The following is a 15,906-nucleotide window of genomic DNA, read 5'->3' on the forward strand; positions in this document are numbered from 1 at the left end:
AATAGTTAAAAAGCCAAATCAATACAAAGTTGAAGAGCATTGAGGATCCAAAATTCCAAAAAGTTGTGCCAAATACAGCTAAGGTAATCTACTCCTGGGGTAAGAAAATCCTTAGTTTTTCGAAAAATTCAAGGTTTTGTAAACAGAAAATTTATAAAAATGACCATAAAATTGATATTCATGTCAACACCGAAGTGCTGACTACTGGGCTGGTGATACCCTCGGGGACGAAACGTCCACCAGCAGTGGCATCGACCCAGTGGTGTAAATAGTTATCAAAAGTACCAGGATTATAATTTTATACGCCAGACGCGCGTTTCGTCTACATAAGACTCATCAGTGACGCTCAGATCAAAATAGTTAAAAAGCCAAATCAATACAAAGTTGAAGAGCATTGAGGATCCAAAATTCCAAAAAGTTGTGCCAAATACAGCTAAGGTAATCTACTCCTGGGGTAAGAAAATCCTTAGTTTTTCGAAAAATTCAAGGTTTTGTAAACAGAAAATTTATAAAAATGACCATAAAATTGATATTCATGTCAACACCGAAGTGCTGACTACTGGGCTGGTGATACCCTCGGGGACGAAACGTCCACCAGCAGTGGCATCGACCCAGTGGTGTAAATAGTTATCAAAAGTACCAGGATTATAATTTTATACGCCAGACGCGCGTTTCGTCTACATAAGACTCATCAGTGACGCTCAGATCAAAATAGTTAAAAAGCCAAATCAATACAAAGTTGAAGAGCATTGAGGATCCAAAATTCCAAAAAGTTGTGCCAAATACAGCTAAGGTAATCTACTCCTGGGGTAAGAAAATCCTTAGTTTTTCGAAAAATTCAAGGTTTTGTAAACAGAAAATTTATAAAAATGACCATAAAATTGATATTCATGTCAACACCGAAGTGCTGACTACTGGGCTGGTGATACCCTCGGGGACGAAACGTCCACCAGCAGTGGCATCGACCCAGTGGTGTAAATAGTTATCAAAAGTACCAGGATTATAATTTTATACGCCAGACGCGCGTTTCGTCTACATAAGACTCATCAGTGACGCTCAGATCAAAATAGTTAAAAAGCCAAATCAATACAAAGTTGAAGAGCATTGAGGATCCAAAATTCCAAAAAGTTGTGCCAAATACAGCTAAGGTAATCTACTCCTGGGGTAAGAAAATCCTTAGTTTTTCGAAAAATTCAAGGTTTTGTAAACAGAAAATTTATAAAAATGACCATAAAATTGATATTCATGTCAACACCGAAGTGCTGACTACTGGGCTGGTGATACCCTCGGGGACGAAACGTCCACCAGCAGTGGCATCGACCCAGTGGTGTAAATAGTTATCAAAAGTACCAGGATTATAATTTTATACGCCAGACGCGCGTTTCGTCTACATAAGACTCATCAGTGACGCTCAGATCAAAATAGTTAAAAAGCCAAATCAATACAAAGTTGAAGAGCATTGAGGATCCAAAATTCCAAAAAGTTGTGCCAAATACAGCTAAGGTAATCTACTCCTGGGGTAAGAAAATCCTTAGTTTTTCGAAAAATTCAAGGTTTTGTAAACAGAAAATTTATAAAAATGACCATAAAATTGATATTCATGTCAACACCGAAGTGCTGACTACTGGGCTGGTGATACCCTCGGGGACGAAACGTCCACCAGCAGTGGCATCGACCCAGTGGTGTAAATAGTTATCAAAAGTACCAGGATTATAATTTTATACGCCAGACGCGCGTTTCGTCTACATAAGACTCATCAGTGACGCTCAGATCAAAATAGTTAAAAAGCCAAATCAATACAAAGTTGAAGAGCATTGAGGATCCAAAATTCCAAAAAGTTGTGCCAAATACAGCTAAGGTAATCTACTCCTGGGGTAAGAAAATCCTTAGTTTTTCGAAAAATTCAAGGTTTTGTAAACAGAAAATTTATAAAAATGACCATAAAATTGATATTCATGTCAACACCGAAGTGCTGACTACTGGGCTGGTGATACCCTCGGGGACGAAACGTCCACCAGCAGTGGCATCGACCCAGTGGTGTAAATAGTTATCAAAAGTACCAGGATTATAATTTTATACGCCAGACGCGCGTTTCGTCTACATAAGACTCATCAGTGACGCTCAGATCAAAATAGTTAAAAAGCCAAATCAATACAAAGTTGAAGAGCATTGAGGATCCAAAATTCCAAAAAGTTGTGCCAAATACAGCTAAGGTAATCTACTCCTGGGGTAAGAAAATCCTTAGTTTTTCGAAAAATTCAAGGTTTTGTAAACAGAAAATTTATAAAAATGACCATAAAATTGATATTCATGTCAACACCGAAGTGCTGACTACTGGGCTGGTGATACCCTCGGGGACGAAACGTCCACCAGCAGTGGCATCGACCCAGTGGTGTAAATAGTTATCAAAAGTACCAGGATTATAATTTTATACGCCAGACGCGCGTTTCGTCTACATAAGACTCATCAGTGACGCTCAGATCAAAATAGTTAAAAAGCCAAAATCAATACAAAGTTGAAGAGCATTGAGGATCCAAAATTCCAAAAAGTTGTGCCAAATACAGCTAAGGTAATCTACTCCTGGGGTAAGAAAATCCTTAGTTTTTCGAAAAATTCAAGGTTTTGTAAACAGAAAATTTATAAAAATGACCATAAAATTGATATTCATGTCAACACCGAAGTGCTGACTACTGGGCTGGTGATACCCTCGGGGACGAAACGTCCACCAGCAGTGGCATCGACCCAGTGGTGTAAATAGTTATCAAAAGTACCAGGATTATAATTTTATACGCCAGACGCGCGTTTCGTCTACATAAGACTCATCAGTGACGCTCAGATCAAAATAGTTAAAAAGCCAAATCAATACAAAGTTGAAGAGCATTGAGGATCCAAAATTCCAAAAAGTTGTGCCAAATACAGCTAAGGTAATCTACTCCTGGGGTAAGAAAATCCTTAGTTTTTCGAAAAATTCAAGGTTTTGTAAACAGAAAATTTATAAAAATGACCATAAAATTGATATTCATGTCAACACCGAAGTGCTGACTACTGGGCTGGTGATACCCTCGGGGACGAAACGTCCACCAGCAGTGGCATCGACCCAGTGGTGTAAATAGTTATCAAAAGTACCAGGATTATAATTTTATACGCCAGACGCGCGTTTCGTCTACATAAGACTCATCAGTGACGCTCAGATCAAAATAGTTAAAAAGCCAAATCAATACAAAGTTGAAGAGCATTGAGGATCCAAAATTCCAAAAAGTTGTGCCAAATACAGCTAAGGTAATCTACTCCTGGGGTAAGAAAATCCTTAGTTTTTCGAAAAATTCAAGGTTTTGTAAACAGAAAATTTATAAAAATGACCATAAAATTGATATTCATGTCAACACCGAAGTGCTGACTACTGGGCTGGTGATACCCTCGGGGACGAAACGTCCACCAGCAGTGGCATCGACCCAGTGGTGTAAATAGTTATCAAAAGTACCAGGATTATAATTTTATACGCCAGACGCGCGTTTCGTCTACATAAGACTCATCAGTGACGCTCAGATCAAAATAGTTAAAAAGCCAAATCAATACAAAGTTGAAGAGCATTGAGGATCCAAAATTCCAAAAAGTTGTGCCAAATACAGCTAAGGTAATCTACTCCTGGGGTAAGAAAATCCTTAGTTTTTCGAAAAATTCAAGGTTTTGTAAACAGAAAATTTATAAAAATGACCATAAAATTGATATTCATGTCAACACCGAAGTGCTGACTACTGGGCTGGTGATACCCTCGGGGACGAAACGTCCACCAGCAGTGGCATCGACCCAGTGGTGTAAATAGTTATCAAAAGTACCAGGATTATAATTTTATACGCCAGACGCGCGTTTCGTCTACATAAGACTCATCAGTGACGCTCAGATCAAAATAGTTAAAAAGCCAAATCAATACAAAGTTGAAGAGCATTGAGGATCCAAAATTCCAAAAAGTTGTGCCAAATACAGCTAAGGTAATCTACTCCTGGGGTAAGAAAATCCTTAGTTTTTCGAAAAATTCAAGGTTTTGTAAACAGAAAATTTATAAAAATGACCATAAAATTGATATTCATGTCAACACCGAAGTGCTGACTACTGGGCTGGTGATACCCTCGGGGACGAAACGTCCACCAGCAGTGGCATCGACCCAGTGGTGTAAATAGTTATCAAAAGTACCAGGATTATAATTTTATACGCCAGACGCGCGTTTCGTCTACATAAGACTCATCAGTGACGCTCAGATCAAAATAGTTAAAAAGCCAAATCAATACAAAGTTGAAGAGCATTGAGGATCCAAAATTCCAAAAAGTTGTGCCAAATACAGCTAAGGTAATCTACTCCTGGGGTAAGAAAATCCTTAGTTTTTCGAAAAATTCAAGGTTTTGTAAACAGAAAATTTATAAAAATGACCATAAAATTGATATTCATGTCAACACCGAAGTGCTGACTACTGGGCTGGTGATACCCTCGGGGACGAAACGTCCACCAGCAGTGGCATCGACCCAGTGGTGTAAATAGTTATCAAAAGTACCAGGATTATAATTTTATACGCCAGACGCGCGTTTCGTCTACATAAGACTCATCAGTGACGCTCAGATCAAAATAGTTAAAAAGCCAAATCAATACAAAGTTGAAGAGCATTGAGGATCCAAAATTCCAAAAAGTTGTGCCAAATACAGCTAAGGTAATCTACTCCTGGGGTAAGAAAATCCTTAGTTTTTCGAAAAATTCAAGGTTTTGTAAACAGAAAATTTATAAAAATGACCATAAAATTGATATTCATGTCAACACCGAAGTGCTGACTACTGAGCTGGTGATACCCTCGGGGACGAAACGTCCACCAGCAGTGGCATCGACCCAGTGGTGTAAATAGTTATCAAAAGTACCAGGATTATAATTTTATACGCCAGACGCGCGTTTCGTCTACATAAGACTCATCAGTGACGCTCAGATCAAAATAGTTAAAAAGCCAAATCAATACAAAGTTGAAGAGCATTGAGGATCCAAAATTCCAAAAAGTTGTGCCAAATACAGCTAAGGTAATCTACTCCTGGGGTAAGAAAATCCTTAGTTTTTCGAAAAATTCAAGGTTTTGTAAACAGAAAATTTATAAAAATGACCATAAAATTGATATTCATGTCAACACCGAAGTGCTGACTACTGGGCTGGTGATACCCTCGGGGACGAAACGTCCACCAGCAGTGGCATCGACCCAGTGGTGTAAATAGTTATCAAAAGTACCAGGATTATAATTTTATACGCCAGACGCGCGTTTCGTCTACATAAGACTCATCAGTGACGCTCAGATCAAAATAGTTAAAAAGCCAAATCAATACAAAGTTGAAGAGCATTGAGGATCCAAAATTCCAAAAAGTTGTGCCAAATACAGCTAAGGTAATCTACTCCTGGGGTAAGAAAATCCTTAGTTTTTCGAAAAATTCAAGGTTTTGTAAACAGAAAATTTATAAAAATGACCATAAAATTGATATTCATGTCAACACCGAAGTGCTGACTACTGGGCTGGTGATACCCTCGGGGACGAAACGTCCACCAGCAGTGGCATCGACCCAGTGGTGTAAATAGTTATCAAAAGTACCAGGATTATAATTTTATACGCCAGACGCGCGTTTCGTCTACATAAGACTCATCAGTGACGCTCAGATCAAAATAGTTAAAAAGCCAAATCAATACAAAGTTGAAGAGCATTGAGGATCCAAAATTCCAAAAAGTTGTGCCAAATACAGCTAAGGTAATCTACTCCTGGGGTAAGACTGATATATCTAAAAGACAGATATACATGAAGAAGATGTACATGATGTAAAAAGCAAGTTATTTATTTTTTATACTGAAATTAAAGGGAAGTCTTTTTTGCATATGATTAACATGATTAAATTACAATATTGCAACTTTAATAAAAACAAAATGGTTATTGAAAATGTAATTAAATAGATATTGAATATGAAAAAATAAAATAAAACGGAAACCTACAACTAAAATATATTTAAAAAAAATACACTTGACTATGCAAATGTTTTGTCGTTTTTCGTTTGTTAATACAATACACGCAAACATTAATTTGTTTCTAACTTGAACCTGTTTAAACGATTTATTTTTTTCTACGTATTTATAAAAAGTATGTTTTTCAACAACATGAGCATGAATTATTGAAAGTTTAAATAGGGTCAGAAAAGAATTATTAAACGATGTTTCTACTTCTGTAGCAGTTAGAAAATAACAACAAACGCCTCAAAACGTTTTCAAACAATTGCACCCTAAAAGTGCCGCTTTAATTACAATCATAAATCTTAAAATTAATCATGCATGCAATTTCGGTAGACTTAATAGGGTCAACGATAAGATATCAAATGTCTATTTTTAGATACCGAGTGATTACAGATGCAGATAGAGATAAGAACAAAATACTTTCTATTTATATATAGTTACCTTAGCCAAAAATATTTTCTATTTATAGTTACCTTAGCCACAAATACTTTCTATTTATAGTTACATTAGCCAGGGAACTAATTATCACTTCTGTAGTAATTGATTTTAAAATTGTTTTTTTGTGAAAACCATCCATATTAAATTTTCGGTTTTTATAAATATGTATAAATTTGATATTTAGGTTTTTTATGCATGTATAATAATTTTATGAAATTTTGAAGTTTGTATAATGATATTTTTTTTTTTAAATTTTTATCAAAAGCAACAAAGCTTTGTGTGATCATTTTGATAATGCACTGATATAAACGTGTTCTCTATAAATTAATTAGAAGCTCCTGGTCAACTGTTCTCATAACTGTGTAAACTAAACTTCCTCTGATGTCTTATATAATCGCTACGGTGTATGGGTTGTATGTGTTTCTTTGTGGTGTTAAATTAGCCTTGGTTTGAGATTAAAAAAAAATCAATTTTGGAAATCAATTAATTTTTCATTCAAAACAGATTCGCTTTAAAATTCAGAAGATGTGGTATGAATGTCATTGACACAACTCCCTTTCAAGACACAATGTGGTACAATTAGGCAAAATGTAAATTTTACAGGTTACATTTTTTCTTTCAATACAAACCATCTCAGTGATCAGTAGGTTATACAGTGCACCCAAATGACTAGACTAAGAGAAAAAGGATAAGTCAATATAAAAAACCTACAAGGCTACTTCAGTTCAATTTAAATATTTAGATTATTCTAATGAAATAATTAAATGTCAGAAAGAAAATGTGTTTTTAAAGTGGTAGGAATACCAAAGAGAACTGTCCAGTAAGATACAGTGTAGTTAAAGTAAGGCATTACAGGTTATAATACAGCCTTTAATATTTGGCTCACTTTGAACTGCATCCTACTAAGGGTACCAAAATATAACAATTCAAACAACATGCTTCTGACTAAAACATGTGCTTATGAACATACCTGTTTTAAAAAATCTTACATACATACCATAACACATTAATGTAACTATACCATGTAAAAGACACTTTTTAAAAGTTAATGAAAGAACATGTTCAAATATAAAAGAAACACCTTACAATTTTCATAATTGTGAATTTAAAACAAACTCATGTTTAACAAAGGGTAATCAGTGATAAATTCAGTTCGTATATGTTAATTTTTTTTTAATTCAAATTTAAATTTAGTTTGTTTATTTGTAAGAACTTAAACTTTTAAGAGCACAAATCACACACCATTAAATTGCCAATGTTTACAACCCTAAGCATCACTAAAACCTTGCAGAGCTGGTGTAAGGATCTTAATAATACAATAACAAGCCCTTGTTCAAATAACTATGAACATACACTACAGCTCAGGTGGATTCTGCTTTGTCTACCGGTCCACCAAAGGAGTAGGCACCGGGTGGGCAAAAAATTCTACCTTGTCCACTCTGCACACTTATAGGAGTGGGCATGTAGTTTCTTTTGTTTAATCTAAAAAACATCATGCAAATACAATCACTTGAAAAAAGCAGATAAGCAGTTGTAATCAATATTTTTACAAAAAAAGAGATTATAGCTAGAGTGGGCACATGTGGGCAGGTGGGAAAAGCATAATCAAACACAGGCTGTTGTGTATCTCAAATGCCAATAAAAGCAGCTATTAAGTTTCACAGATTGCATTTCTTTTTTATAAGCACAAAAATCATTAATTTGTAAATAAGCCTAGAAACCAACTCTTTTCTTTAAAAAAATCTAATATTTAATACTAAACATGCATTTTGGGTTTACGATTGCATTTCTTTTTTTTAAAGAAAGCAACTTGTAGTTTTGTTATTAACCCAAACATACATATTATAATAATTAAGATCTACAGATGGGTGCGGTCCTAACCTGTACAGCTAGTTAACTTAATAAGCAGACTTTAGGACTGGTTAAAGTTAACTTAGGACCGGTTTTATGACTGCTGTTACCGGTCCTAGGACAGAATTTATGTTAACTTAAAAAGCAGACTTGGTCCTAGGACTGTTTAATTATTGTTCGAATAGTTAACTTCAGGACAGGTCCATGACCAGTATTGAAGTTAACTTTAGACGAAGTTAACTTTGCCACAAGCAGTCCTACACGCAAGTTAACTTATGACCAGGTCTGCTAACAAAAATCAAACCAGACCTGTTCTTATACAAGTTAACTTTGGTTTGGTCCATGATAAAGTTAACATGATTCAAAGTTAACTTTGGTCTGGTCTGCTCCTCTTAGATAAAGTTAACTTGATCCCAAGTTAACTTTGGGTCTGGTCTGGTCTGGTCCTCCGAGATAAAGTTAACACGGTCAAAAGTTAACTTGTTAGCAGGACTGCTTTGGTTGATGAATGTCATATGAGTATCGACTTCCGATAAATGAAAATCATGCGATCTTTGCCTTTTTAATGTGAAAACAATTATCAACTATGCCACCAGTAAAACCACCAAGACTTTCATTGTATGTAAGAGATCGAATAGTCAGTTTGCAGAGAGGGGGACAATCTCTACGGAAAATTAGACAAACTTTGATTGACAGTGAAAACATCCAGGTGTCAGTTAATGCAATTCGTGCATTTTTAAAACGATATCGACAGAGTGGTTCGTTAAAAGACACTCCAAAGATCGCAAGCAAGCCACCGATTCTAAAAAGAAATCATTTAATTTTTATTGACCAGACAATTCGTCAAGATAGGGAAATTTCTGCCCAGGAAGTAGCTGTTAGTTTACGGCGACGTTTCCAACTTGGAGTCAGTTCAACCACCATTAAAAGGGCAAGACGGCGTCTAGGATGGAAGCATTCTCCAACTCAATACTGCCAGATGATACGAGACGACAACAAGCCAAAACGACTGAACTTTGTATTGAGATGCATCGCTACAAATGAAAACTTCGACAATGCAATCTTCACAGATGAAACGACAGTAAAAATTCAGACATCCACAAAATACAGTTTTCGCAAAGACGATGAACGAGTTCCAGCAAAGGGCAAACCAAAGCATCCCTATCAGGTATGAATTATTTTAACACTCACTATTTCATGCGACAAAATGATCGGAGTTTCATCCGATCTTTATCAAAACCACAACTGGCATGTAGCTTTCGTTACTTTCCCTCGAATGTAGGACAGAAAGTCACAGGACAAAAAGTCACGGACAAAAAGTCACAGACAAAAAGTCACAGGACAAAAAGTCACAATTTAGTTCTGAGATAATTTTTCTTTAACAAGAAAACATTTATTTTGAAAATATTTTTTGGGTATTTTTCTAGAAGTTTTATATATGAAGCAACTCTGTAATTAAAATGTATTCAATAAATATCAATAATGATCAACTAATTGTTATAAAAACAAAATGTCAAAGTGGCTTGGCACTTACATGACTTCATTTTGCCAATGAATATATCCTTTGCATGATTAAAATTTGATACATTTTCATTTATCAAGGTTTATGAGCAATTTCCTCAACTTGAAAATAAAGAAATGTAATAAAAACAAAATATTTCAAAATATATGTAAACCATTGTCAAAAAAATATTTTTGAAGATTGCATTGTCGAAGTTTTCATTTGTAGCGATGCATCTCAATGCAAAGTTCAGTCGTTTTGGCTTGTTGTCGTCTCGTATCATCTGGCAGTATTGAGTTGGAGAATGCTTCCATCCTAGACGCCGTCTTGCCCTTTTAATGGTGGTTGAACTGACTCCAAGTTGGAAACGTCGCCGTAAACTAACAGCTACTTCCTGGGCAGAAATTTCCCTATCTTGACGAATTGTCTGGTCAATAAAAATTAAATGATTTCTTTTTAGAATCGGTGGCTTGCTTGCGATCTTTGGAGTGTCTTTTAACGAACCACTCTGTCGATATCGTTTTAAAAATGCACGAATTGCATTAACTGACACCTGGATGTTTTCACTGTCAATCAAAGTTTGTCTAATTTTCCGTAGAGATTGTCCCCCTCTCTGCAAACTGACTATTCGATCTCTTACATACAATGAAAGTCTTGGTGGTTTTACTGGTGGCATAGTTGATAATTGTTTTCACATTAAAAAGGCAAAGATCGCATGATTTTCATTTATCGGAAGTCGATACTCATATGACATTCATCAACCAAAGCAGTCCTGCTAACAAGTTAACTTTTGACCGTGTTAACTTTATCTCGGAGGACCAGACCAGACCAGACCCAAAGTTAACTTGGGATCAAGTTAACTTTATCTAAGAGGAGCAGACTAGACCAAAGTTAACTTTGAATCATGTTAACTTTATCATGGACCAAACCAAAGTTAACTTGTATAAGAACAGGTCTGGTTTGATTTTTGTTAGCAGACCTGGTCATAAGTTAACTTGCGTGTAGGACTGCTTGTGGCAAAGTTAACTTCGTCTAAAGTTAACTTCGATACTGGTCATGGACCTGTCCTGAAGTTAACTTTTCGAACAATAATTAAACACTGTCAATCAAAGTTTGTCTAATTTTCCGTAGAGATTGTCCCCCTCTCTGCAAACTGACTATTCGATCTCTTACATACAATGAAAGTCTTGGTGGTTTTACTGGTGGCATAGTTGATAATTGTTTTCACATTAAAAAGGCAAAGATCGCATGATTTTCATTTATCGGAAGTCGATACTCATATGACATTCATCAACCAAAGCAGTCCTGCTAACAAGTTAACTTTTGACCGTGTTAACTTTATCTCGGAGGACCAGACCAGACCAGACCCAAAGTTAACTTGGGATCAAGTTAACTTTATCTAAGAGGAGCAGACTAGACCAAAGTTAACTTTGAATCATGTTAACTTTATCATGGACCAAACCAAAGTTAACTTGTATAAGAACAGGTCTGGTTTGATTTTTGTTAGCAGACCTGGTCATAAGTTAACTTGCGTGTAGGACTGCTTGTGGCAAAGTTAACTTCGTCTAAAGTTAACTTCGATACTGGTCATGGACCTGTCCTGAAGTTAACTTTTCGAACAATAATTAAACAGTCCTAGGACCAAGTCTGCTTTTTAAGTTAACATTAATTCTGTCCTAGGACCGGTAACAGCAGTCATAAAACCGGTCCTAAGTTTATTGTTATTGTCATTGTTTGCTCTTTTTTTTTAGAATTAATATTCATTGGGTTTTGCCCTGGCCTTTTAAATCAGATTATAATACCAGAAAAAAAACCTCATTGTTGAAGGTTATGTTTCAGCTCTGTCCCTCTGTATCAGATAATAGTTGTCTGATTGGCAATAGTACCACAAGATAATATTTTTACAAGGACCTGTATCTGCAAAGTATGTTATAGTTCCATAAAACTTTTGTATATATATTCAATGGATTGAGTCTGGATATATATATTTGGAATAAACATATGCGTGTGTTCAGTATAAAAAAATGAACTTGTGAGAACTAATGTTTTATTTATAAAATTTTGCTCATGTTCAGAGAAGATGAGAATATATATAAATTAAACTATGAAATCAACATACAGTCAGATAACATGAGAATATTCAAATAAAACTATGAAAATCAACATACATATATATATATATTAATATTACTACATTGTATACAGCACATAAATCAATTCACTGCAATTCCTCTTGAAACACACATTCACACATATGTAAAAAAAAAAAACAAACAAAAAACTGTCTCAAACCATTTTAAAACGTTTAAATTCAATGTCTATCCATTTCCGTTGCAAGACGGTTACAAAAAAAATATATTTAAATATACTGTACAACACATAATTCAATTTTTTTTACTTTTTTACACACCACTTGCAAAGCACATTCACACCTTAAAACTTAAATAGTATTTGCAACCACAAAAACATATTATAATTGTTTAATAATTGTCTAAATGTAGCAAACCATCTTAAAGTTTCTTACTAATATAAAAAACTCTTAAATGTTTATCTAGTTTAACTGCAAGGAGGTCCACAAAAAATCAAAACAAGCTTTTGGGGACAATTTGAATTGTTAGTGCTTTAAACATAGAGAGTTTTAGAGGTCGAGATCAGTGAGGTCAAAGGATTTCCTCAAATGCTGGTGAAAGTTCCAATTCGCTTTGTCGATTGCTCTTACAACAACTGACCAGTTCTTCTCGGCAAGTGATGGTAATGATGGATAGTGAGTCTGACAGGCTAAGCGAATAGCATTGATCTTCTCAGTTGATATCTGTCCCTTTATAGAAGCTTTCCCTTGAAACACTTTCCCTTTTACATTATTGTTCATTACATCTTCTACGGAGCAAATATTCCTGAAGAGGTTGACAGCAAATCACCTGCGGATATTTTGGCATCTTGCAGATGGTTGTCAGGGATCTGGTTGTATGGTGATATCGTAGGTGCTGGTTGAAACAAGTGCAAGTTGGTTTTTACAGAAGAAGGTTTGTTTTGTAAAATTGTTGTCAAACTCAAAGATAAAAACTGTGGGTCAATCACTGGTGTTCTAATGTTGACAGAAATTGGTGCAATAGGTTCTTTATCTGGAATGTTGCTCTGGCAGTTCAGTTCAGCTAAGATGTCTCTGGCTGATGATGTTGTAGCTGATGGCAATGATGGTTTTGGATTTCTTACTTTAGTGACAGTTGACGGCAGAGTTGAACTTGATATTTCTGTTGTATATCTGGGTAATGACTCTGGAATACAGCTCTCAACTGAAGATTGTACTGAAGTAATTACTGGATTTGTCTCTGTTGATGTTGGAGCAGCACTGAATGACTGAGGATGGATGGAATCTGTGTTACTTGTCATAACGTCAACGACCGAAATTTGTACAGGATTAAGAGACTGCATTGATATCAAAACTTTTAGAACTTCATTCATTGTCTTCTCAATTCTGTCAAGGCAACTGCAGTGGTGTTCCATTTGGCAGGATGGGGTTGTATTGATGTTGTCCTTCATAATACTCTGTAGAAGACGTGCTGATTCTGGGCTTGCAATAATATGCTGAACATTGCTGTTAGATAGAATATCAGAATCAGTTGGATCATCTGTGAAGCTTGTTCCTCGTCTTGCAGATGAAAGGGATGATTGAGTAGTATTCTCTAAAGTGGAAGAAAACATTGGCACAAGTGGTTCTGCTACAAATATTTGCTGAGTAGAGAATGTTGGTGACTGCATAGATCCTGGAGAATGGAATGTAGTTGACTGGCTGAGAAATGTAGACTTTATGTCAGATATTGGGTTGATCAGTTATTGTTGAATATAAGGCTGAATAAATGGCTGGCTATACATTGCTGAATGAGTAGCATTAGTAGAAACATAATTACAAGGTGTTGCTGACTGAAAAGATGACTGAGATACTGCTTGAACTGATGAATGTGGTGATGGTTGAGATGGAGTTGGTTGAGTTGAAGGTACTGACAGAGGTGGTGACAATACTGCTTGAACTGATGAATGTGGTGATGGTTGAGTTGAAGTTGGTTGAGTTGAAGGTACTGACAGAGGTGGTGACAATACTGCTTGAACTGATGAATGTGGTGATGGTTGAGTTGAAGTTGGTTGAGTTGAAGGTACTGACAGAGGTGGTGACAATACTTCTTGTACGGATGAATGTGGTGATGGTTGAGTTGAAGGTACTGACAGAGGTGGTGACAATACTGCTTGAACTGATGAATGCGGTGATGGTTGAGTTGAAGTTGGTTGAGTTGAAGGTACTGACAAAGGAGGTGACAATACTTCTTGTACGGATGAATGTGGTGATGGTTGAGTTGAAGGTACTGACAGAGGAGGTGACAATGACAATATATCATGATAAGCTTCTGTGGATAATACTGACTCAGGAGATATGGCAGACTGAGAATGAGTTTTCAACAGAATGGCTGGCTGAATATCAGAGGGAGTTGATGACTGGTAATGACTTGTTGAAGGAGTAGAAACTGGAATTGAAGATGGTGTTGGTTGAATATGAGATGATAAGGTTAATTCAGGTGGTGAGTTCTCAAGAGACATTTCTTCTGAACTTGACGTAAAGCTCATGACTTGCTTCATCACCTCTTCTGATGCAAGGTACTTGGCTGATTTCACACTGCTAGTACTACTGACAGACATAGGTGGAGCAGTGGTTGCAAGGATGTTAGTCTTTTTCTTTTCAGTCTTCTCCTGCAAGAAAATAAAAAGAACATAATGTCATGTTTCTACAACCAATAGTCCTGAATTCTCAGGTCAAACTCAAACTAAACACAAATTTATCTTAAACAGTCCACTTCATTATGAAAATGTGTACAAAGTCTCAAGTTGATATGACATGAACTTAACCATATCCCAAATGTAAAGTATAACTGTATGATAGAATAAAAGAATGTGAACAGGGACAAATGCCCATGTTCAAATTTTGCAAACACTAATTTCAACAATCACAGGTAGTTTTAATTGCATCTATTGGTATCATTTGGTGCATACACAATGGGATTAAAGAACAGTGTTATAATGTCAATCATATGATAGCAATAACTGAAAGCTTTGAATATTTTTGTACTTTTTATATTTATCATAAACATGGTAAACTAAAGGTTCCAAAGAGCGTGTGGTGCTCACCTGTACTTTCAACAATGACCATTTTTAGTCATTTTCATGTATTTATTTAAGATAGATTCATGGTATACTGCCATCTTGGATTGTGCAATCACAGTGCAATCACAGTACAAAATCGGTCTAGTTATTTGCTCAAATTAGTAGATTTGAAACAGATTTGCTATTTAATGGTTGGATTGTTTATTTATATAAAGAAAACTTGTAAATTAATTGTATTATTCAAAATATTTAAACAAATATCAAACTTTTTGGTTTTTAAAATCAATTTTTCAAATGAGCAATTTAAGGGGAGATAACTCTTTTAGTACAAAATTTATACTGGGCTAATAGGGAAAATTTTTATTTTTACTTTTGGCAAGAAAATAAGTTCGGTGACACCTTATCTTCTTTTTATTTTCTTAAAACATATTATGAAACCTATATTCTTACAATTTATTTTAAAATTCTATCTCACTCTTATGTGATTTTCATGAACAAACTAACCAAATTTAGACAATTTTCAACGACTCATTGCAGCCAAAAATAATGTTTGGTTATACATCACAGACATAGAATATAACTGCCCTAAACATGTTAAACATTCAAACAAAAGACCAATAAATCTGACAAAGACACAGAAAAAAAAGATATTGAAGTTGATATCAAATCTGACAGACACCCAACAACTTTTTTTGAAAGTTAACTACATTATCGCTATTTTGTGCATTTTTCCTTTGATCTTTTTTTGTGATAATTTTTCGTATCATGCTACTCGCTTGAGATGGAAAATTATCGCTAGAAACTAAGGAGGCATGTAGCGTTGCTTAGGAAATTGACATGAAATTGACATCGTCGTCATAGGTAAAATAGCGATAAACAGATTATCATTGGTCATCTCAACTCATTTGCTTTTCTCGCTTTCGCCGTACCGGCTCAAGTGAGAAAAT

At 35.4% G+C, this 15,906-nt stretch overlaps 1 protein-coding gene across 1 annotated transcript in view; it reads left to right on the forward strand.

Moving 5' to 3' along the window:
• The window catches only part of LOC143054483 (uncharacterized), a 253,158-nt gene that overhangs the window by 98,553 nt on the left and 138,699 nt on the right, over positions 1–15,906 (forward strand). The window lies entirely within an intron of this gene.

Source organism: Mytilus galloprovincialis, chromosome 12 (genome assembly GCF_965363235.1).
Source record: "Mytilus galloprovincialis chromosome 12, xbMytGall1.hap1.1, whole genome shotgun sequence".
Taxonomy (NCBI): domain Eukaryota; kingdom Metazoa; phylum Mollusca; class Bivalvia; order Mytilida; family Mytilidae; genus Mytilus; species Mytilus galloprovincialis.